Source organism: Hemitrygon akajei, chromosome 2, assembly GCF_048418815.1.
Source record: "Hemitrygon akajei chromosome 2, sHemAka1.3, whole genome shotgun sequence".
Classification (NCBI taxonomy): domain Eukaryota; kingdom Metazoa; phylum Chordata; class Chondrichthyes; order Myliobatiformes; family Dasyatidae; genus Hemitrygon; species Hemitrygon akajei.
The window spans coordinates 124,822,146-124,845,199 of NC_133125.1; positions in this window are offsets into that span (position 1 = coordinate 124,822,146).

The following is a 23,054-nucleotide window of genomic DNA, read 5'->3' on the forward strand; positions in this document are numbered from 1 at the left end:
TTGAAAGTGGCATCACAGGAAGGCAGGGTAGTGACAATACATTTAGCACACTTGTCTTCATAAGTCAGGGCATAGAGTAAAGGAGGTGGGACATTGTGTTGCATTGTTTAAGTCATTGGCGAGGCTGCACTTGGAGTACTTTCTTCACCCTGTTACAGGAAAGATGTTGTCAAAATGGAAAGAGTGCAGAAAAGATTTACATGGGCATTGATCAGGACTAGAGGTTCTGCATTATAGGGAAAGTTTGGCCAGGCTAGGTCTTTATTCATAGGAGAATGAGGGGTGAACCTACAGAAATGTTTAAAATTATGAGCGACTTAGATAAGATATTTCCCCGGGGGGGGGGGGGGGGAGTCCAAATATAGGAGGTGAGTGGGAAGAAGGGGAAGATTAAAAAGGGACCCGAAGGGCAACTTTTTTCTTTATGCAGAGAGTGATGAGTATAATGAATAAGTGGCCAGAAGAGGTGGTTGAGGCAGGTGCAATAGTATCATTTAAGAAGGTCTTGGGGGAGGTACAGTACATGCAGGGGTGAGTGTTAGAAATGAGGCTGGCAGATCTAAGGAAATTGGGACCAGCTGACCACTATGATTGGCATAGACTTGTAGGGCCAACGGACCTGTATTGTGCCATATGAATCTTATGACACTTTGATTCTACAGTTTCAATGGCTATTCAAAGAATCAAAGTATATTTATTAGCAAAGTATGCATAAATCATAAAACCTTGAGATTTGTCTTCTTCCAGGCAGTCACAAATCAAGAAACCCAAAAGAACCCAATTAAATAAAGAAAGACCTACCCCCAATGCGCAGAGAAAAAGAACAAATGCACAAATCACGCAGCCAGTAGAAGCAAGCAACAGCATTCCAAATCAAACTGAGTCCATAGATCCAACCCCCTGGAGCAGGTCTAAAGCCTTGGTCTCAGCTCATCATATAGAGGGGTAAATCACCACAAAGCTCACAGACACAAAGCACAGCAACTGGACTCTTATAACTATAACTGCTGACTTAACTTTAGCATTTTGAGTGTAGACAGGTAACTTAACAGAATTACATATTTACAAAAGGAGCACCTCCCATCCTTAAGAACACCTTTGAATATTCAATTGCTAGCAGCTTGTCTAAGAGCTTCTAAGTACAAACTCCAGACACCCAAAATATATCCCGTTTGTTACCATATCCATGGATGTCTCCCTGAATATACAACTAGCCAGAATATTAAGTGATAAACAAGTTTGTCCTAAACTGTGTATACAGAGGTAGAGTTATGCCTTTAAAAATGTGTTAATACAGGATCTAGTGCCTTCCCTGAGCTAATGCTGAAGTTTCAATGTGAACGTCTATTGCCCATCCCTGCATCCAACAATTGGTCTTGATGACTCCAAGGCATCATTTAACATTAAATTATGAACAGGATTTTATTTCCTGAGGACTGCTTCTCATTTTAATTAACATCAGCTGCCGTAGTTACATAACTCCAGAATTATCCCTAACAGGAGTAACCTCATCTCTAACTATTACATAAAGTACTTTACAGTAAATCTCTTGATCAATTATTGCCATCTTTTATGCACTTACTGAGCAGGATCATTTTTTTTGTTGTGGAGTTCAACTTCTGGCTGCTGATTAATGCATATTTTATTTTAGTATGTGTTTGTTCACTGTGAAATGCAGATTAATACACACCAAACGTAGGAGGAGCTCAGCAGGCCAGGAACCATCTATGCAAAAGAGTAAACCGTCAATGTTTCTGGCTGAGACCCTTCATCAGGACTGACAGCATTTAAGGGCTGTTCTGATGAAAGGTCTCGGCCCTGATACCTGTGGATTGTTTACCCTTTTTCATAGATGCTGCCTGGCCTGCTGAGTTCCTGCAGCATTCTGTGTGCATTACTTTGATTTCCAGCACATGCAGACTTTCTGTTGTTTGTGAAATGCAGATGTTTTGTTTACAATAATTTGGACAGCCACTCAACTGAGATCTGCCAATGTGTTTTTAGACGCTTCATTTTCCTTTTAACTTGTTAAGATGCTGTCATTATAATCTCTGGTCTTGCATATTAATGAATTATATCATTCTCATTGGGTGGCTTATATTTTTCCAGTGTTCTCTTGCCTTTGTTCTTGAGGAAGAATTGCAGAGCTAAACTCAACACCTCCCTCTGGTGGTTTCAAAAACCTCAAGAACTACCCTGGGGCAAGTTTACCACACAATGAATAATGATACTGTAACAATTTTCACTTATGAACACAATGAATGTGTATGCCATGCTGCTGCATTTACCAAATAGAATAAATTCTCTCAGCATGGCACTTTTATTAATTTGAACTTGTTGAGCAGTGTTTTAGAAACCATAAAAGTGCTTGAGTGATAAGATTGATGAACCTTTTTTATTTTGGGTTGCTTATGGCACTGCTTCCAAAATCATAGTGTGTTCAAAATTCTGGTGAGGTGAATGATGCTTTTGAAAGTGCTTTTCATGTCGACCACCATTTTTGTATTATGTTTGTTTTCTATAGCCAATGCATTATTCTGAAGCAATGGAAACGAAAAAATGAATCTTCTGTGTAGAGTATGTGTTGCATCTCAATCTTCCTTGTATGGAAGTCAGAAAAAACTAAGAAATGGTGGAAAGCTATTATACCTCAGATGTATTTTCAAGACTAATTATTGAAAAAGTGTTGAAAATAACATACTCCTGAAATGTGAAATCAAAGGCTCAGAAATTTATGTTGCACCTATGACTCACATGGCATGGATAATCACGAAACTTTTTAATGAAAATTAGAATAGTATTAGGCCAGGAAAAAAAAACATATTTGCTTCAGATCAAAATATCTTTCTTTGTGTTCTTTTTCTGGATAACTACTGAACTTAAACTGTCTTCCTGACCTCAAAACTAATGAAACAAAATCACAGAAGATTATTTTTTCATCTTGACATGTTACCTTACAGAAATGGTCTTCCTTTGATCATTGTTAGCCTGTCCCAGTGATAGCTCCCCTGTCTTAGATGCAGAAGGTTTTGACATCAAAACCCATTCCTAAGATCTGAGCACATAATCTATGTTGACATTTCAGTGCAGTCCAGACGACTTCATCATTACAAAATGCTGTCTTTCAGATGTGACATTAGTTTAATAAGGTCATGTCTTCCTGCCAAAGTGGATTTAAAAGACGTAGGCCTAAAAATTACCCCTCCTCTATTGGACCAACATGCTGCATGTTAGTAGCTGCATAATTTGTGCAGCTTCTAAAATTTGATTTGGAAGCTGATTAGAATTCATAAACTAATATGCAGTGTGTTCAGTGCTTCTATCTCAGCATGGTTTTCCTAATGGCTCTTAATTCAGGAAGGAATACGGAAGTCCCCTGACATGCTTGCCTTCAACTATCAAGACCAAACCAGATTAACTGTCTATTTACCTCACAATTATATGCACACCCAACCAAGTGTAACTTTGGCTTCATATATGCTAAAAAAACATCTGTACAACATTTATACATGTAGATTGTTTGAATCCTCCTAGAAATTTGCCTTTTCATCTGTTTTTGTGTTGCTGCATTTCTGACCACCAGACGTTCACTTTCTTCCTCCAAATCATCAATATACATTGACAAATGTTATGAACCAGCACTTAGATCATTGTAGAGTACAGCACAATACAGACCCTAGCCCACTGAAGTGCATTTCCCTCAGTGCATCTTTTCCCAATTAACATTCCCAATTTCCTACTTAATAGCATGGTAATTCACCCTCCCCGAGTTATAAATGCTTTCCAGACTGTCTGCTCCTATCCTGGTCAGGGAGCTGTGGTTACTGTCCTCGAAATGCTCTCCCACAGAGAGATTAGTCATCTGGGCTGACTGATTTCCTAGTACCAGATCAGTAGGGCTTCTCCTCTAGTTGGCATGTTCACATATTGTGTCAAGAATCCTTCTTGGATGCACCTAACAAATTCCACCCCGTCTAAACCTTTGTACTGAGGTACAGTGAAAATCTTTTTTTGCATGTCATCCATACAGATCATTTTATCCCATAAGTACATTGAGGTAATAGAAAGGGAAAACAAAAACGGAATGCAGGATTAATTTTTACAGTTACAAATACAATGCAGTGCAGGCAGATAATAAATTACAAGACAATGATATACTTGATTGTGAGGTCAAGATTGTTTAAGCAGTCTTATAACAGCTGGATAGAATTTGTCCTTGAGCCTGGTAGTACGAGTGCTTAGGCTTATGTATCTCTTGCACCCTGGGAGGAGGAGGAGATGGGAGAAAAAAAAATGTTTAGTGAAGGGTGGAGTCATTGATTATATCCACTGCATTACTGAGTAGCGAGAAGTGGAGACAGAAGCAATGGAGGTGATATGCTGAGCTACATCTGCAACTTTCTGCACTTTCGCAAAACCAAGATACGCCTGGATAGGATGATTCTAAGGATGCATCTATAACAACTGCTGAGCGTCGATGGGGACGTGCAGAAATCCTTTAGCCTCCTGAGAAAGTAGAGGTGCTGGTGAGCTTTCTTGCCTATGACTTCTAAAAGGTTGGATCAGGACAAAGTACAAACACTAATTCACTCCCAGCACCTTGCAATTCCCAACTAATTCCACCTGACGTAAACAGGACCATGCGTACTGCATCACTTCCTGAAGTCACTAGCCAGCTTTCTTGCTTTGCTGACATTGAGGGAGATATTGTTGTCATAACACCATATTACTGGGCACTCTATTCCCTCACTCCACTCCAGCTCATTATTAAATGGGATTTGGGCTACAACAGTAGCAGTTAGAGAAGATGTGAGTATACAGTGAGTAAAGTAAAGGGTGATGACATAGTCTTGTAGGACACCAGTGTTTAGGACTAAAAGCCTAAAATGCTGGAAACACCTTGCAGGCTAGGCAGCCGCTGTGAAGAGAGAAATGTTTTGCGTCCAGACATTTTGTTCTGCCAATCCCAATCCACTGACCTTCACCCTCCAGGGCTATCAGTCAGCCTCACTCTCTCCTGGATAACAATATGCAAACTGCCTATGTTCCTCCACCAGCTGTAGCATGGTGAAGCCAGTAGACAATACTACTTTTGTTAAGTGCTTGACATAAAGTTCAATGTTTTGACCCTCATGAGCCTCTCTAGGGTATTTAAAATGAAACAAATGCAGGCCTCACCATTCCACCCCACTTGTTCAGCTCCTGCACTAATAACATGATATTACTAATACTAATGCTTTATGAGCATATTGTTTGAGGAGCAGAAGATTCTCTAGGCATTATGGACTTCCTAAAATATTTGATAAGGTGACTCAAAAAAAGGTCAGATCAGAAAATAAGGGCCTATAAGACCGTACAACAAAGATTTTGCTTCCTGAATACTTTTACGTATATCTTATGGATTACGGGCTGCTGAATAAGAAAATCACTGTGAAATTTCCCTATCACACACCATTCTTTTTGAAATTGCCTATATTTGTTATTTCAATTTATAATTCAAGTCAGAATAACTGATACCAAGATTAAAGAAGGCATTTTTGTTGGATCACAAATCAAGCAGGTTACCAATGACAGGCAATTCAAAGAACATCTAGTGGGACTGGAGAAAATCACATGGAAGACACTCAAGGATGTTGTTGAACATTTTCTTGGCAACTACAGAGCACCAAAGTATGTGCAACAAGTTGACAACGTGCTTCAAGCATACAAAACCATTAAGTGCAGCATGTCACTGAAGATTCATTTTCTGCATTCCCATTTAGACTTCTTGGTGCTGTCAGTAATGAGCATGGTGAAAGGTTTCACTAAGACACTGTAGTCATGCAGAAATGGTATCAGGCCAAGCGGTATCCATCAATACTGGCTAACTATTGTTGGACATTTAAGGAAGAAGCCTCACCACTGAGTACAAACAAAAATCATCAACAAAACATTTTTAGCTCTGTTGAACTATCGCAAAGTGTCAGCAACGTTAAGCAATTAAACACATTATATTCTAGAAACCTTTTTATTTGGTTTCTCCAAATTCCTATGTGATACAAGTAGTTTGACATTATATTTGTGTTCCGCTTCCAGATGTCTATCACAAATTTAAAAAAATTCTGAGGAAGCAACACATTAGGAAAAAGAATTGTGTCTGAGGAGGCAACAGATTAAACTGGCGAGGGAACGTGCTAACAGAAAGGAAACAGTAAGTAGGAATAAAGAATCATTTTACACTAAGAATCAACTTTCCATTAATGCTCACTATTATTTGCTACACTTCTTTGCTAACTTTTTTTCCTCTTTCATGTTCAAGCATCCTGAAATCCTGTTGCATTGTAACTTTCTGTAACTTTCACCCATTTAAATAATATTCCCTTCTTTCATTCTTCCTTCCAAAATGAACTCTTTACAGTTCCCAATGTGGTACTCCATCTGCCGACTTTTTAGCCCAGTTACCTAAACTCTGACATCCCAAAGCCGTGGCAGAAATTTGCTTTGCTCCGTGTAAATCACTTCTTATTTGAGGATAATGGCAGCAAAGAATCAATGGTTTATAAAATACTCCTTGTTTGAAGTTAATGGCAAAAAAAGATAAATTGCCGGAGAGCGAAAATGGGAATGGAAAATCTCCAACTTATCTAAGTTTAATTTTACATCAGACTTCAAGTGAACCATAAGGACATTTGCTATTTTATTTTATTTTTTGATGGTAGTAATTTCCTATCCAGTGGATTGCATGAATGAACCATACCCTGCATTAAAAAGGCTCTAGAAATAAAATTAAAAACTCATGCATTAATAAGAGTAATTTAACATTAGCCTGACATAACTCCAAATTATTGGCTTTCTAGTACATAGGGGTGGTGATGATTGAATGTTAGTGTATTAATCAGATGAAGAGGAAGAAGAGGAGGAGGATACCAAGGCTCAAGTTGCCATAAAATTCTAATCCATTTTTGCCCATGAATATCTGTAAAGCAGGTTTTTAGTTGTTGCAGCAAGATACAGAATCTTTATGACCCTGTCGATCTGCCTGTAAAGTGATGGGATTAGGGACCCTCCCAACAGGGCACTGTAGGCCACCCTCCAAGTGTCTGAATGGCCCAGCCAGATCTCTCACCATGAACATTGCTGACAGTCATTCAGCTTGGATAGCCTCAGTGACCCCTTGAGTCTTCAATTGATGCTTTCTTTAAGAAAGCTGAAATTTCATATAGTCACCAGCAACAAACTAAGTGGTCCTTTTCACACACCAAACATCACCCACTGATGATAAGGCCAGGCAAACGAGGTGACATTCTTTATCCTGCAGGTGCACACTCTACTGATAATAATGCATTAATATTTGGGACCATATCCAATTACTGAACAGTGTTTGATTCTGATACTTTTGTGATCCAAAGGTCTGAGAAACGTAGAAGATTGAAAAGAGATTTGCTAGAGGTGTACAAAATTATGAGGGATATAGATAGAGTAAATCCAAGCAAACTTTTTCCACTGAAGTTGGGTGGGACTACAACAAAAGTTCATGAGCTAAGGGTTGAAGGCAAAAACTTTAAGGGGAATATGAGGGGAAACTTTTTCATTCAGAGGTTCATGGGAGCATGGAATGAGCTGCCAGCACAAGTGGTGCATGTGAGCTCAATTTCAATGTTTAAGAGGTTTGGATAGATACATGGATGGTATGGGTATGGAGGGCTATGGTCCCATGCAGGACGATGGGAGTGGGCAGATTAAGTGGTTTGGCATGGACTAGATGACTGAAGGACCCATTTCAGTATGATTCTAGGTCAAGAATGAGGCATAAAACATGTTGCTTATGGCCATTTTGTTAAATGCAGCTAGAGTAGAAAACAAGTAAGAAAGAAGAACTAAGAGAACAAAAAAAAAGAGAAAGGAAAAACTAGTCGTGGCCATCTTATACTCAGACTAGAAATAACAAAATTTACAGTGATAGCAATTAGCATATGAAATAGCCAGATTCAGGTAGTGTGACACCTGCCACTGTAAACTAAGGAGTTTCTAAAGAAATACAAATGCAACTGCACCATTAATTACTGTCAAATTCACTGAACAATTACATGCATATAGGTGATTGTATAAAACACAAGCAAGCATAGGAAAGTTAAGCTACAAGAAAAATAAGTAATCTAAACCCCAATCCACAACAAGCTTGCTGAAATACCTTTGTGCTCTTGCCTTAAGTAAGTTTAGCAGGCACTCAAAATGTACCTTTTTTCAGTTTAGCTTCACAGTGCAGGTCAGATCCGGAACTCTTTGGACAGCTGCTCAACACTGATGGTGGCTATTTAGCATCATACCCACAGCAGCAGAGAAGAATATGACATTAAACCATATTGATCAGAATGGCATCAATGGGCAGGAGGATGTATTGAGAGACTAGAAGTTCAAGTCAGTGAAGTTCAGAATCATTCAGCAATGAGAAATTCTCTCAGGATGCCAAGTGAAGTTTATTTTAAAGCATTACACCATTTGGCTCTTTCAAGGTGCACAGTCGGCCAGAACTGATGAAATACAAGTACCACACTTCACTTAACTCACAACTGGATTTGATCAAAGCAGCATCACAGTTTCCTGCACAAGCAATTGCTTTTCATTCATCCTCTCACTTTCATAAGGTTGGGGGAGGTTTGCAGTGGAGCCTGCCAGAAGATGAAAAACTTAGAACAGATTGTTCAGCTCACCATGAGATCCTGCACATATGTCTCAGCCTTTTAGGAGTCCTGCCACCAGAGCTGGGCATAGAAACATAGACAATCTACAGCTCAATACAGGCCCTTCGGCCCACAGAGTTGTGTTGAACATGTCCCTACCTTAGAAATTACTAGGGTTACCCATAGCCCTCTATTTTTCTAAGCTTCATGTACCTATCCAAAAGTCTCATAAAAGGCCCTATTGTATCCACCTCCACCACTGTTGCAGGCAGCCAGTTCCACACACTCACCACTCTCTGCGTAAAAAACTTACCCCTGACATCTCCTCTGTACCTACTCCCCAGCAGCTTAAACCTGTGCCCTCTTGTGGCAGCCATTTCAGCCCTCAGAAAAAGCCTCTGAATATCCACATGATCAATGCCTCTCATCATCTTATACACCTCTCATCCTCCGTCACTCCAAGGACAAAAGACCGAGTTCACTCAAGCTGTTTTCATAAGGCATGCTCTCCAATCCAGGCAACAACCTTGTAAATATCCCCCTCACCCTTTCTATGGTTTCCACATCCTTCCTGTAGTGAGGCGACCAGAAATGAGCACAGTACTCCAAGTGGGGTCTGACCAGGGTCCTATATAACTGCAACATTACCTCTTGGCTCCTAAATTCAATCCCACGATTGATGAAGTCCAATACACCGTATGCCTTCTTAACCACAGAATCAACCTGAGTAGCAGCTTTGAGTGTCCTATGGAATCAGAACCCAAGATCCCTCAACTGACGTCCTAAGGAAAGATCTTCTGCTGGTGAGCTGTCTCATGCCATTTGGAACAGTAGTCCTTGATAGTTCGGGGGAGGCACAGGTGAGAGGTTATGTTGGGAGATGTCTTCGTTCCTAAACCTGGGTGCTAGGCAACAGAGTACACAAGTGTGCAAAAATATGCTGGTCATTAAATTGTTCCACTATTGCTTCAACCACCAGGCATGGACATGACCATGCAAAGAGACTCAGAATGATCCCAGTCATAGTCCTTAGCTTAGTCCTTTGTGGAGGTCCAATTACGTGGATCTCCCGGGATGCTGCTGAGTGCCGGCAGTAGATTGCTTGCAATGCACACCTGCCTGAACTTTCCTAGAACCTGGTGTAACTTGTCAGATACAGATCTCTCTAAACCAATCTGTTCTCCTCTCATGACTCTATTCTCTGAGGTGGGATTGTAGGATGTGCAGGAATGCTCTGTAGATATCATCATCACCACACCCGTTTTTCCCTATTCCTACCTCCTACCGTTCTGAATAATGGTGTTCTGGGGAATAAAGCAGAGTGCTCACTCGAGACGGCTAAATTGATGGCTATGGCTTATGGATTCCATTTGTGGCAATGAAGCAGGAAAGATATCTACTGCTGTTCAAATCAAAGAGCCATATTCATCAGAATGATAGATTGCTGATAAGCAAGCTTAACAAATTCCGTGGACTCTGCTCAAGATGTGGTTTGCTGCTCAATGACCCACCTGCTTTGAGGAAGAGGATGGTTTCCTCAAATTCCTTTGCAGTGTGGGTGACCACGTTCCTTATTACTTGCAATGCTAACCTAATTGGAGGAGATGGACCCCACTTCTGGGAGAATATCCTTCATGTGAAGGTGAGAGGAGTTGTAGAATGGTACCTGAGCAGGTGTGGATAATGCAAACACGAGGAAATCTGCAGATGCTGGGAATTCAAGCAACACACACAAAATGTCGGTGGAATGCAGCAGGCCAGGCAGCATCTATAGGGAGAAGTACAGTTGATGCTTTGGGCCGAGACCTTTTGCTCCTGACTAAGGCTCCCGGCCCGAAACGTCGACTGTACTTCTTCCTATAGACGCTGTCTGGCCTGCTGCGCTCCACCAGCATTTTGCGTGCGGTGTGGATAATGTATCTGTATACTGTATACGTTCTGGTGTCAAAACGGCTATTGTGATGTGTCTAGTGTGCTAGTGTAGTGGGTAGTGCTTGTCACTCTCACTTTCAGCTTCCACGACTGGCTAGCAGTCTTACGAAAAGGAAAGCTGAAAGTCTCTCCCTTGCCTGTGCACAGCCTCTCCAACAGCAAGCCCCATGTAGAGCCTCCTCACTGGCGACACACGGAAACTGAACTCCTTTCAGACTCAGGTTGAACTACAGAGGAAGGGGAGGAGGTCTGGCTCCTGCATACGTAGCACGCAGGCCACTGGTACGTGGACACACCCTGGTGCTTGTGAACCAGATCCCCAGCTGTAGGCAAATAGCCCCCACTGTCTTGTGGGCAGCCTGGAGAAAGATGAAGGCTACGGGAGTAAACCCAGACAGTAAATCTGGAGTGGAGCCCGTAAGGTGGCTGGACGTCATTGAACATCCTTCCAGCAGCTCCTGCAGCTGAGCCGGTGCCAAACATATTGCTTCATAAGCTTTCCTTTGGACTACACTGGTGAGGCTGAGAGGGGGATCTTAATGACTATGTAACTCAGGATCTCCATACCTCTGCCCAGGCTTGTGATGATGATGATCACCCATCGTCCTTCTAGGCAAACGGATGTCAATCAATCAACCAAACAACCAACCAACAGCCGTATATCTCCCTCACAGTTTTGTGTGTTTGTGCGTGTATGTACTGAGTCTTTATATGGTTTTACATCTGTGTCAGTGTGATTAAGTACACCTGTGCAAATGTTTGTCTGTGTGCACATGGGTATATGTATGAGAAGATGCATGTACTGTACATGAGCGTATGTGAGGTCTAAGCGCATGCTGTGTATGAGTCTGTGTGTTTTTGTGCATGTGCGCACCTGAACATGGTGTATGTATTTGAGTCAGTGTGTGTGAGAGAGTCTTATGAGTGTGCATGTGTGTTTGTGTGTTTTAGTGAGTCTTTATATTTGAGTGCATCTGTGTCAGTGTGACTGTGTGTAAAAATAGTCTTGGATGCAATCATATTGACCTTTCATTTGAGATCATGAAATTGTGTGATGTTGCTCCACTGTTGGAATTTTTATCTTTGAAGCTGATCATCTCAGGCACCTACCAAATGATGGTCAAGAGAGGTTCATCTCCACATGTAGTGTCAGTGTGCATCACAGCTTGTAAGTTGTATATAAAGTGAATCTGGGCAATCCTCTTGCTGAGCTGCTAATAAAAAGTTGCATTTAGTTCACTGCAAGCCTTGCTGTCAGTTCAGATGTAAGTTATGGAATGAGACTAACACTGTGGACAAGTTGAGCAGGTACCAAATTTAATTCTACCGTGCATTTGCACAAACAGTTTGAAGCTATCATTTGACTGACAATCAATAACTACTATATGCAAAACAACACCAGTTTTCTGATGAGTATATATTTTCCTATGTTGGTCAGATGGACAGAGGGCATAATAATAATGCTATATAATGCATAAATATGAAATACAGGGATATCCTGAATAAATTACAATTTTCAATCTTATAATTAATACTTCTGTTAGAGGCCCCTGTGACTAGTAACTTTAATTTTTTTTAGGTGGACCATCAGTATCTTAGGCTACGTCCGCACTACACCGGATAAATCCGTAAACAAAGCTTTTTCTCTTCATTTTTACCCTTCGTCCACACTAAAACGGCATTTTCATCCCCTGAAACCAGAGCCTTTCAGAAACACTGTCCAAGGTGTGTGTTTTTGAAAACACTGCTTGGGCAGATCAGTGTGGACGGGGTAACCGGAGAAATCTGAAAACGCTGTCAGACGGCAGCGCGCCACTTCATTGTTTTCCTGAACACAACCTAACAATTTCAGAACAGACGGCAATGAGACTGAAGCCAGAAGATTTAGAAATGTACTCACCAAATACTTTGACCCATAACTTACTGAATAAATAAGTATACTCACTTGGCCCTATTTTCTGTCCTTGCTTGTATGAAGATGGTTTGCCTATTTATGCAAGTACTTCTCTGACAATAGATGTGTAACAGCCTAATGTAACATTTTATGGAAATACAAGATAATACTGATGCAGGCATGTTTTACACATTTACCAAGGTGCTTTATTAATGCAACAGAGTTAGTCAGTTTTTCGATGTTCGTCATCAGCCGGGTCAATCTGTCCGTGAACTCCCTGTCGGTTGCCTCCGTATGCTCCAGTATTTGTTTTCTTATTACTTTTAAGTCCTCCTGCACAAGAGCCAACAGCTGTCCATCATTTAAGTTTTTCTAGTCTGTAACTGCACAAACACACACTGTCTTTCATGGCGAGATTCAACACCAGACATGTTGCTTGTATTTGGTAGATGTGTTCTGCACATGCGCAGTAGGAGGAGATTCGCTGAAATCTCCGTTTCAATGTGGATGAAGATATTTTTAAAAATGCATAGTGTGGACACCTATCATTTTTACACGAAACCGGCGTTTTCAAAATTATCCAGTGTAGTGTGGATGTAGCCTTAGGTTCACCTTAGTATAAATTACACAGCGACAAGCTATAAAATGAATATTGATTACATGATTAGCATATTTCTAATTCTTGAGATGTATATTCATACATTCATTCTCACCCATTCAGATACACAAACGTTGCCTTTAAGAGTAGTTAGAAATAATGTTGTTATATTGTCCCTGCATTCAACCAGAAATTTTTTGTCCTTTCATCTTTCTGCTGTTGTTGCCATGGAGGCAGCTATATGAGGTTATGCTCTCTTAGTTGTTCTCTGAACCAATCATCCCAAATGCAGTCTTTTACTTAAAATAAAAAATAGCAAATCTTAAAAATATTCTTTTGTTTCCGGTTTATTGATTGCCAATGTATGCATAGTCAGAAATTGGACTGAGAAAAATCAGGATCAATTAAATTTATTTATTTTCTGGAACGTCATTGGAAAGAAATGATTGTTCTTGTTGGCTATTATCCAATGCTCCTTTATTGTTTACATCACTGTCCTGAAAGGCATTCATATTTGACATAATTAAAATTACTTCACTTATCTGACCTTGTGAAAGTCAATCTTATAAAAGTGTCATAAATATTATTTAGTTTTGCTTTAGTAGATATGCAAATACTTCAGAGGAGTAGCATGTGCATCTGGGATTACTGAGTGTCAATATAAGTAACTTTAATATTCATGGGATAATACAATGATGTAGTTCAAACGGCGTGTATCTGAGCCTTTTCTCATAGTGGTCTTATGTGTATTTTCTTTTCCTTTGCAGGTGTATATCCTAATCACTATTGAAAGTTTCTATTACATTTGTCCACAAATCTTTCAGATGCTGAGTTCCAGATCAGAGTTCACTGCATAAAAATGAATTCCCCTCTGGTTATTTCCATCCCAATTAAAATCAACTTGGCCTACTCAAATATCACACATTTTACACCATTCAGAGATAAAATGAAATGACTGCCACTTGGGTCTCCTTAACATAAGAAATATCATGCTGCTCACTGAAGCAGCAGGCCAACTAGACATTGTAACAAAATATCTAACAGTGGGAAATTGCTGGACAAAGGTTTGATAATGGAATAAGCAAAATGTTCATCCCATCGATAATTGAACTTAATCCTCAGGCCAATGTCAAGCAGGAACTGGAGGAGCTCTGTAATAAGCTCTGTAATCAGCAGGCATGAAAACAGCATGCCCTGATGCCTTCTCAATCATTGTGGGGAATTTCAGCCAGGCCAGCTTGAAGATGTCCCTGAACAACTACCCCCAATATATCATCTGTGGAACTAGAGGAGCCTGCACACTTGACCATTGTTATATCACCATCATGAATGCTTACTGTGCCATCCCATACCCACACTTTGGAAAGTCTGATCACTTGAAGGTACTTCTACTGCCAGCGTATAGGTAGAAACTAAAGACTGCAGCACCAATGATGAGCACCAAGCAGGTATCATTAATTTCTCACTGCTGCAGTTGGAGGTCCCCGCCTGCTCAGAAAAAGAGGACAATCATAGCAGTGCCCAAGAGCAGGGCGAGCTGCTTCAATGATTGTTGACCAGTGGCTTCATATCTACTGTGATAACATTCTTTGAGAGATTGGTCATAGGTAGAACCAACTCCTGCCTAAGCAATGACCTGGACCCACTGCAATTTGCCTATCACCACAATAGGTCTACAGTGCATGCAATTTCACTGCATCTCCAATCAGCCTTAGATCAGCTGGGCAAAAGTAATACTTGCATCAAGCTGCTGACTATTGACTACAGGTCAGCAAACAATGGCATTAGACCCTCAGAACTAATCAAGAAGTTCCAGAATCTGGGCTCCCATACCTTCCTCTGCAACTGGATCCTTGACTTCCTCACCAGGAGAACACAGTCTGTGCAGATCCGAAGTAACAGCTCCCCCTCGTGACAATCACACAGGCACACATCATGCTTAACCTCCTGCTCTACTCTCCACTGTGCAGTTAGCAGAATTTCTGTTGGTAACAAGGAGGCATACAGGAGTGAAATAGATCACCCATCCACGGCCACCAAACTTATAGTTCCCACACCCCGCACTTCCCAATTCTACCTCCTACCTAAGATTCACAAACCTGCCTGTCCAGGCAGACATGTTGTCTCTGCTTGCTCCTGCCCCACTGAACTCATTTCTGCCTATCTCGACTCTGTTTTATCTCCCCTTGTTCAATCCCTTCCCACCTATGTCCGTGATACTTCCTATGCTTTACATCTCTTCAAAGATTTCAAGTTCCCTGGCCCCCACCGCCTTATTTTCACCATCGACGTCCAGTCCCTGTATACATCTATCCCCCACCAAGAAGGTCTCCAAGCTCTCCGTTTCTTCCTGGATTCCAGACCCAGCCAGTCACCCTCTACCACCACTCTTCTCTGCCTTGCGGAATTAGTCCTCACCCTTAACAATTTCTCCTTTGGATCCCCCCACTTCCTCCAGACTAAAGGTGTAGCCATGGGCACCTGCATGGGTCCTAGCTATGCCTGCCTTTTTGTCGGCCATGTGGAGCAATCTATGTTCCAAGCCCTCACGGGTGTCTGTCCTCCTCTTTTCTTACGTTATATCGACGACTGCATCGGTGCTGCTTCCTGAACACACGCTGAGCTCGTCGACTTCATTAACTTCGCCTCCAACTTTCACCCTGCCCTCAAATTTACCTGGTCCATTTCCGACACCTCCCTTCCCTTTCTTGATCTTTCTGTCTCCATCTCTGGAGACAGCTTATCTACTGATATCTACTTTAAGCCTACAGACTCTCACAGCTACCTGGACTATTACTCCTCCCACCCTGTCTCCTGCAAAAATGCTGTCCCTTTCTCTCAATTCCTCTGCCTCCGCCGCATCTGCTCTCAGGATGAGGCCTTTCATTCTAGGACAAAGGAGATGTCTTCCTTTTTTAAAGAAAGGGGCTTCCCTTCATCCACTATCAACTCTGCCCTCCATCGCATCTCCCGTATTTCACGCACCTCTGCCCTCACCCCATCCGCCCACCAGCCCACCAGGGATAGAGTCCCCCTGGTCCTCACCTATCACCTTACCAGCCTACAGATCCAATGTATAATCCTCCGCCACCTCCTACGTGATCCCACCACCAGACACATCTTCCCCTCCCCCCCACTCTCGGCTTTCCGCAGGGATCGCTCCCTACGCGACTCCCTTGTCCATTCATCCCCCCATCCCTCCCCACCGACCTCCATCCTGGCACTTATCCCTGCAAACGGAAGAAGTGCTACACCTGCCCCCACACTTCTTCCCTCACCACCATCCCAGGCCCCAGACAGTCCTTTCAGGTGAGGCACCACTTCACCTGCGAGTCAACTGGGGTGATATACTGTATCTGGTGCTCCCGATGTGGCCATTTATACATTGGGGAGACCCGCCGCAGACTGGGAGACCGTTTCGCCGAACACCAGAGCTCGGTCCTCCAGCAGCGGCAGGATCTCCCTGTGGCCACACTCTTCAATTCCACAGACCACTCCCACTCCAATATGTCTATCTATGGCCTCCTCTACCATCAAGATGAGGCCACACGCAGGTCGATGGAGCAATACCTTATCTCCCGCCAAGGTAGCCTCCTACCTGCTGGCAAAAACATTCAACTCACAGACCTCCATTGGTACCCCTGCCCCCACACCCCATCCCTATCTATAATTTTAGTCTGGTTCTCTTTCTCTCTCTTTTTCCCCCCTCACTATAATCTCCCCCCAGCCCTACCTTTCTTTCTCTTTTATTTCCCATAATTCTCCACCTTCCCCCAGCCCATTTCCCTTCAGCCTATCACTTCCCAGCTCTCTACTTCATCCCTCCCTCCACTTCTTATCCCCCCTCAACCATCCCATGTTACTTCACTCCTGATGAAGGGTTTCGGCCCGAAACATCGTCACTACCTCCTCCCATAGATGCTGTCTGGCCTGCTGAGTTCTGCCAGTGTTCTGAGTTTTGTGTTTTTATGAAATAGCTCAGCTGGTTGAGTGGAGTTGCAGCTATAACCTTGCACTCAGCATCAGTAAGAACAAGGAGTTGATCATGGACTTCGGGAAGGGTAAGTTGAGGAAACACACACAGTCCTCCCATCAATGGATCAGAGGTGGAAAGACTGAGCAGTTTCAAGTTTCTGGGTGTCAACGTCTCTGAGGACCCAATCATATTGATGCAATTACAAAGAAGGAGTCTGAGGAGAATTATGCCACTAATGACACTCGCAAATTTCTACAGATTTACCACAGTGAGCATTCTAACTGGTTGCATCACTGTCTGGTATGAAGGGGGCCACTGCCAAGGGTCAGAAAAAGCAACAGAGAGTTGAGAATGCAGCCAGCTCCATCCTGGGCACTAGGCTCAGCAGCTTTCAGGACACTTCAAATGTTTACGCCTCAAAAAAGCTACATTTATCACTCAGGACCCCCATCACCCAGGACATGCTCTCTTCTCATTGCTACCTCAGGAAGGAGATACAGAAGCCTGAAAACACACACACACACACACACACACACACACACACCATTTCAGGAGCAGCTTCTTCCCCTCCACCATCAGATTTCTGAATGGACACTGAATCCAAGAATACATTGTCAGTATTCTTTCACTTTCTTTTTGCACTGCTTATTTAATTTTTTGACATGTAATGTTCTTGTTATAATTATAGCTTTTATTACTATGTATTGCAATGCATGGCTGCAGCTAGACAACCAATTTCGCTACATTTGCCAATGATATTAAACCTAATTCTGATTCTGATTAATCAATGTGGCTTGTAAGTTTATCACTTTCTGATGGGAAGAATCTATGCCAACCCTAACAAATATCAGGGTGTGGCAAGGGGTGTGGGAGGTATTGTGGTAGCTTCCTGGTGCAAAGACATCTCTTGCATCCTTAGGAATATAGCAGCAAACCAATCTCCTGGGGCTTTCTGGTTCCTTCAATCATTCTAGTTTCTGATGATTTTACCCATGCTTCCTAGCCTGAGTGAAATGGCTTTGTAGTTTTGTAGAAATGCAGTACTGAGGGAAGATTTCAATCAATATTTTGCGTGCTTTTTTTTTACATCTGGGCATTGTATGATTGGCTGTATTCTGAAACATCAAAACCAAGGACTGGCATTTTGTATGACTAAGTTTTATATATATCAATCTGTTTCTCACTCCTTTGTCCAGTTTTTAATTAGTTCTTGTGCTTAAATGGTACTTCAGCAAAACAAAGTAATTGGCAAGAAATACTTTGGCACCATAGAATGGATGACTTGGCAGACTAAGCGTAGAATGTCAATATCTGAGACATAATGTCCCTAAAATTCTACAGAATTTTACAGACACATTAAAAAAAAAAATTATGTTTGTCTAAGCAAGTCACTTTTGTTTGAAATATGAATGTCATGTACTCTTGAGTTCTTGCTAATAATGTGCACATTACGTCTTTTACCTTCACTTGTTTATTAGCACAAAAGGTAACTCCTCCAATAACTGGTGTTCAAATTTTTTTCTATTAAGATTTACTTTCCTTTCTGTGGTCAAACTGAAGAATCTGAGAACACGAGAATAGGATGTTGCTTGTAGCATAACTTGTATTCACTGTTAGATATACGGTAACACTGATAAAGTATTGTTCCATTAGGTTTGGATTCAGATAATAGATGGATACGGTGCCATGAAAAAGTATTCAACCCCCACAACTATTTTTACATTTTAAAATATATTGAAGTAGGATGTTTTTGAGTTAATCTACAAAACATTGTGTATCATGTCAAATGGAAAGAAAAATTTCAAAAACTGTCAACAATTTACTAAAAATTGAAACCCAAAACTTGATGCTGACAAAGCATTCATCCCCTTTTTAATTACTACACTAACTCTCCTTTGGTGGCATACTGTATATTATCGTACCAACTCACTCAACTTGTTGATGTAGAAAATTAGAGGATCACCTGTTTTCAATGAATTCATAAGAATAAATACCTCCACTCTCTCCAAGGTCCAACAGTATGGTAGATTTTTCAATCAAAGCAAAAGTAAGGCAAAAGATCATTTAAGACAAGTCAGTAAAATGCTCATAGAGAAAGCATGTTAGACCGTCCCTCAAACATAGTCAACAGAGAAGAATGGCACTTGTAAGAAAGGCCACTTTGACACCAACAGTCACTCTGAGTGAGCTGCAGAATTCTGAAAATACAAGTGGAGATGAAGTTCATGGCTCCACAATATCTAAGGCTTTTCACAAAAAGATTATTTACAGAAGAGTGGCAAGAAGATGCCCTGGCAAAAAAAAGCATATCCCTGTCCATAAAGATTTTGCAAAGTGTCACTTAGCAGATGCTGTAAAGATGTGGAACCCACACAAAAAGCTGGTGGAACGCAGCAGGTCAGGCAGCATCTATAGGAAGAAGTACAGTCGATGTTTCGGGCCGAGACCCTTCGTCAGGACTAACTGAAAGAAAAGACAGTAAGAGATTTGGAAGTGGGAGGGGGAGGGTTTTGCGATCAGATGAGTCTAAAGAGGAACATTTTGGTCTCAACGTAAGCAGTAGGTGTAGCGTAAATCCAATACTGCATAGCAGCCAGGTAGCACCATCCCCACCTGGTGGAAGTATGGTGGAGGTAGCATCGTGCTATGAAAATGCTTTTCAGCAGCACGGGTGAAAATACTAGTCAGAATTGATGGGAAGATGAACGCTGCTAAATACAGAGAGATCCTGGATAAAAACCTGCTAGCCTCTGCCAGAAAGCTTAAACTGGGGAGGCAGCTAGTCTTTCAGCAGGACAACGATGCAAATCACACAGCCAGAGCAACAATGAAGAAAATTGATGTTCTTGAGTGGCCTCGTCAAAGTCCGGACTTTAACCCAACATCTCTGGCAGGAACTGACGATTGCTGCCCACTGCCACTCCCCTACCAACCTGGCACAGCTTGAGCAGTTTTACAAGGAGGAATGGGAAAATCTTGTTTCATTGTGTTACTTCTTCAGCAGTTTGATCGAGGCACGACTGTGCAAGCACGTGGACGTCAGCCAGTTAGAAGAGCAATAAGAGTTTAAAAGCAGACGGTTATTTCTTCAGTGGTTTGATCGAGGCACTACTGTGCAAGCACATGGACGTCAGCCAGTTAGAAGAGCAATAAGAGTTTAAAAGCAGACGGTTATTTCTTCAGTGGTTTGATCGAGGCATGACTGCACAAACGCCTGGACGTCAGCCAGTTAGAACAGCGATAAGAGTTTAAAAGGAGACAGTTCTATATTGCATGCAAAAGGGGTAGAGGGAGACAGAGTAGGAGGGCTTTGGCTCAACAGGGCTTTTACAATAAAGGGTCGAGGCGAGGTAGGTTGCCTGTGTAGAATACAGACAGGAAGTATGTATGTGAGGCTGGTGTTCTGTGCTTAGTGTCAAATGTGGGTAGTCCTGGAGAACTGCAGCCTCCCGGACGGCCACATCTGTGCCAGGTGCATCGAGCTGCAGCTCCTTCAGGGCTGCATTAGCGAACTGGAGCTGCAGCTCGATGACCTTCGTCTGGTCAGAGAGAGTGAGGGAGAGATAGAGAGGAGCGATAAGCAGGTAGTCACACCGGGGCCTCAGGAGACAGATAATTTGGTAAGAGTTAGGAGAGGGAAGGGCAAGAGTCAGATGCTAGAGAGTACCATTGTGGCTGTTCCCCTTAACAATAAGATCTCCTGTTTGAGTACTGTTGGGGAGGGGGTGAACAGCCTACCTGGAGGAAGCAACAGTGGCCTGCATCTGGCACAGAGTCTGGCCCTGTGGCTCAGAAAGGTAGGGAAAGGAAGAGGATGACAGCAGTGATAGGGGACTCTATAGTTAGGGGGTCAAACAGGCGATTCTGTGGGTGCAGGAAAAAAACACGGATGGTAGTTTGCCTCCCAGGTGCCAGGGTCCGGGATGTTTCAGATCATGTCCAAGATATCCTGAAGTGGGAAGGTGAACAGCCAGAGGTCGTGGTATATGTTGGTACCAACAACATAGATAGGGAAAAGGAGGAGGTCCTGAAAACAGACTACAGGGAGTTAGGAAGGAAGTTGAGAAGCAGGACCATGAAGGTAGTAATCTCGGGATTACTGCCTGTGCCACGTGACAGTGAGAATAGGAATAGAATGAGGTGGAGGATAAATACATGGCTGAGGGATTGGAGCAGGGGGCAGGGATTCAGATTTCTGGATCATTGGGACCTCTTTTGGGGCAGGAGTGGCCTGTACAAAAAGGACAGGTTGCACTTGAATCACATAGAGACCAATATCCTGGCGAGGAGTTTTGCTAAGGCTATTGGGGAGAGTGTAAATTAGGATTGCTGGGGGGTGGGAACCAAACTGAAGAGATGGTTGGCTCACAAATAGAGAAAGCTTGGAGACAGTGCGAGAGGGAGGATAGGCAGATGATAGAGAAGGGATGCGCTCGATCAATGGTTTGAGATGTGCCTATTTTAATGCAAGGAGTATTATTAACAAAGCGGATGAACTTAAAGCATGGATCAGTACCTAGAGCTATGATGTTGTGGCCATAATAGAGACTTGAATGGCTCAGGGACAGGAATGGTTACTTCTAGTCCCAGGCTTTAGATGTTTCAGAAAGGACAGAGAGGGAGGCAAAAGAGGTGGGGCAGCGGCACTGTTGATCAGGGATAGTGTCATGGCTGCAGAAAAAGAGGAAGTCATGGAGGGATTGTCTACAAAGCCTCTGTGGGTGGAAGTTAGGAACAGGAAGGGGTCAACAACTCCACTGGGTGTTTTTTATAGACCTCCCAATAGTAACAGGAACATCGGCGAGCAGATATTGAGACAGATTCTGGAAAGGAGTAATAATAACAGGGTTGTTGTGGTGGGAGATTTTAATTTCTCAAATATCGGTTGGCAACTCCCTAGAGCAAGGGGTTTAGATGGGGTGGAGTTTGTTAGGTGTGCTCAGGAAGGTTTCTTGACACAATATGTAGATAAGCCTACAAGAGGAGAGGCTGCACTTGATTTGGTATTGGGAAATGAACCTGGTCAGGTTTCAGGTCTCACAGTGGGAGAGCATTTTGGAGATAGTGATCATAATTCTATCTCCTTTACCATAGCATTGGAGAGGGATAGGAACAGGCAAGTCAGGAAAGCATTTAATTGGAGTAAGGAGAAACATAAAGCTATCAGGCAGGAACTTGGAAGCGTAAATTGGCAACAGATGTTCTCAGAGAAATGTATGGAAGAAATGTGACATATGTTCAGGGGTTAGTTGCATGGTGTTCTGCATAGGTACATTCCAATGGGACAGGGAAAGGATGTAGGTTATAGGAACTATGGTGTACAAAAACTGTTGTAAATCTAGTCAAGAAGAAAAGCTTACAAAAGGTTCAAAAAAACTAAGTAATGATAGAGAGCTAGAAGATTATAAGGCTAGCAGGAAGGAGCTTAAGAATGAAATTAGAAGAACCAGAACAGGCCATGAGAGGGTCTTGGTGGACAGGATTAAGGAAGACCTTAAGACATTCACAAGCATGTGAAGAGCAAGAGGATAAGACGTGAGAGAATAGGACCAATCAAGTGTGTCAGTGGAAAAATATGTATGGAATCGGAAGAGATAGCAGAGGCACTTAATGAGTACGTTGCTTCAGTATTCACTACAAAAAAGGATCTTGGTGATTGTAGGGTTGACTTACAGTGGACTGAACAGCTAGAGCATATAGACTTTAAGAAAGACGATGTGCTGGAGCTTTGGAAAGCATCAAGTTGGATAAGTCACTAGGACCAGACTAGGTGTATGCCAGGCTGCTCTGGGAGATGAGGGAGGAGATTGCTGAGCCTCTGGAAATTATCTTTGCATCATCAATGGGGACGGGATAGGTTCTGGACGATTAGAGGTGTGCGGATGTTGTTCCCTTATTCAAGAAAGGGAGTAGAGATAGCCCAGGAAATTTTAGAGCAGTGACTCTTACTTCAGTTGTTGGTAAGTTGATGGAGAAGATCCTGAGAGGCAGGAT